At 36.0% G+C, this 2,582-nt stretch overlaps 1 long non-coding RNA gene across 1 annotated transcript; it reads left to right on the top strand.

Moving 5' to 3' along the window:
- Positions 1 to 224: 224 nt before the first annotated feature.
- Positions 225 to 464, top strand: LOC123257734. Its single transcript, XR_006507837.1, has 2 exons — positions 225 to 277; positions 336 to 464. It is a non-coding gene; the product is annotated as an uncharacterized LOC123257734 (long non-coding RNA).
- The last annotated feature ends 2,118 nt before the right edge of the window (positions 465 to 2,582 follow it).

The following is a 2,582-nucleotide window of genomic DNA, read 5'->3' as shown; positions in this document are numbered from 1 at the left end:
GCATCCTAGCGTTTGCATTGGGCAAATGGACGTTGTTTGCGAGTATTGTGGTGCATTAAAGTTTTCCGGAGAAACGCCTGGATTATGCTGCGTTAATGGTAAAGTGAAATTGCCAGTGTTGACTCCGCCACAAGAGCCATTGTATTCATTGCTTTGCGGCGAAACACAAGAATCACGCCACTTTCTTGCAAATACTCGAAAATACAATAGTTGTTTCCAAATGACGTCATTTGGGGCAGACATTATCGAAGAAGGAGGTTTTAATCCGACATTTAAGGTATTTATTTTTGTACTTACATAGAATGTAGTTAAAGAATCTGGTTTTTATTTTGTAGATAGAATCGAGCGGTTTAATATCATTTCCAAATAATTTCTGTAATTTTGTCTCATCAAAAGACGAACTTATCAACAATGTATTTCCAAATATTATTTCTAACTACAAAAATAATGAATGGTTGAGTGAGCGAGCAATTTTAGCGGCTAAGAATAAAGATGTAGATGACCTGAACTACATAATTCAAAATAAGATCATTGGAACAATGCATTCATTCAAATCTATTGACTGCGTCACAAATGAAGATGAAGCCACCAACTATCCAATTGAATTTTTAAACTCTTTGGACGTGCCTGGCTTACCACCGCACAATTTACGCCTAAAGGTTGGCTCCGTAGTAATCATGCTTCGAAACATATACCAACCAAAACTGTGCAACGGTACGCGTTTGGTGGTTAGTAAATTGATGAACAATGTAATTTACGCTACGATAATGATAGGAAAATTCAAAGGTGAGGAAGTTCTCATTCCGAGGATCCCGATGATCCCAACCGATATGCCGTTTGAATTTAAAAGACTTCAATTTCCGATACGTCTTGCATTTGCCATGACAATCAACAAATCACAAGGCCAATCCTTAAAAGTTTGTGGTTTAAATCTAGAACATTCATGTTTTTCCCATGGTCAATTATACGTGGCATGTTCACGGGTCGGAAGACCATCTGCGTTGTTTGTTTTTGCGCCTGATAATAAAACAAAAAATGTCGTGTATCACAAGGTGCTTAAGTGAAGAGCAACCTATGTACTAAAATACAGAAATAATAATGAATGATTAAGGAGGAGAAACAAAGAATATTGTATACCCACAAGTATTACAGAATTTAATTAATTTGAAAATTATTCTTTTTTGTTTGACTTATTTTTTATGCGTGCAACAACAATATGCCACAGCGAAACGTGGCAGGGTACTGCTAGTTTTTAAATAAAAAATTAAATTTGAAAAAAATTTCGGCAAGATGGGTGCCGCGTTTGCTCACAGATGAGAATAAGCGCAATCGTGTAGTGGACTTTAAGGTTATGTTGGCTCTTTCATCGCAATCAGGCCGAATTTCTTCGTCGATATGTCACTGTAGACGAAACCTGGATACATTACTACACTCCAAAACAAATAGACAGTCATCACAGTGGATTTTCAAGGGTAAACGGGCTCCGAAGAAGGAAAAAATGTGCACACCTGCGCTGTTTCCATGGCCAAAATCGAGGAATTGAAAATGGAATTGTTGCAGCATCCCCCTTATTGACCCTAAGACTATTTTCTATTCCCCAATCTGAAGAAATGGCTTGAAGAACGACGGTTCGCTTCCAACGAAGACATCATTGCTCAAACAAATGAGTATTTTGAAGAGCTTCCGAAATCCTATTTTTTGGACGGAATAAAAATGTTGGAAAAACGATTCGCAAAGTGTGCAGAGCTAAAAAAAAAATAAAAAAAAATTCTGAAAAAACAGTGTTTTTATATCTTTTTCTAAAGACTTATTGAACGACCCACGTAAAACCCAAAAAATATGCTCCAATTGCCGAAAAAGAACACATCCAATACAACGAGACATGCACCAACAATATGAAGACGGCATCAAATACCACAATGCAATGGATAAATCCTGCCCCTCCTTTGTTAAACAAGAATTAACTGTCATTCATACACTGAAAAAAAAATAGACCACAATACAGAACGTCATATCTATAACTCACGCCACATAAACCCACAAATTTCTCAAGCCCAGAAAGCAGCGCCTCCAGCATTCAACACAGCACATCCAACTTCATCTTCATCTCCATTTCCCATGGATACGACGTCATCAATATTCTCAACACCATAAATATTTTCTGCCAAATCAAATAAAATAGGTAACTCCCTAAAATCCAAAGACAAAAATAACACTAAAACTAAACCCAACAAGAAATCTCAGAACAAAAACAAAAATAGATAATATTAGTACAGACGAAGACTTAGAAATTTAAAAATAACCCCCTTACTTTTACGCCAAAAAACTATGCTTAAAACCATTCAATAGAATATACACGGCTACAGAAATAACTATACTGAACTTCAAATACATTCAAATACATTCTAAAATAAAATATATTATATTATATCAGCATATATATGTATATATATTTATCTCCCAGCAAAAAATTTAACTTGAACAACCTCGAAAACGTCCTCATTTCCTCGGGTACACATTACTCGGGTACTTGAAGATTTTAATAGCTGGCACCCTTACTGGGGCTCGGCAAATTCCAACAA

Source organism: Drosophila ananassae (genome assembly GCF_017639315.1).
Source record: "Drosophila ananassae strain 14024-0371.13 chromosome 4 unlocalized genomic scaffold, ASM1763931v2 tig00000054, whole genome shotgun sequence".
In the NCBI taxonomy this organism is placed as follows: domain Eukaryota; kingdom Metazoa; phylum Arthropoda; class Insecta; order Diptera; family Drosophilidae; genus Drosophila; species Drosophila ananassae.
The sequence above is the reverse complement of the archived record's forward strand: the minus strand, read 5'-3'. Positions and strand labels throughout refer to the sequence as shown.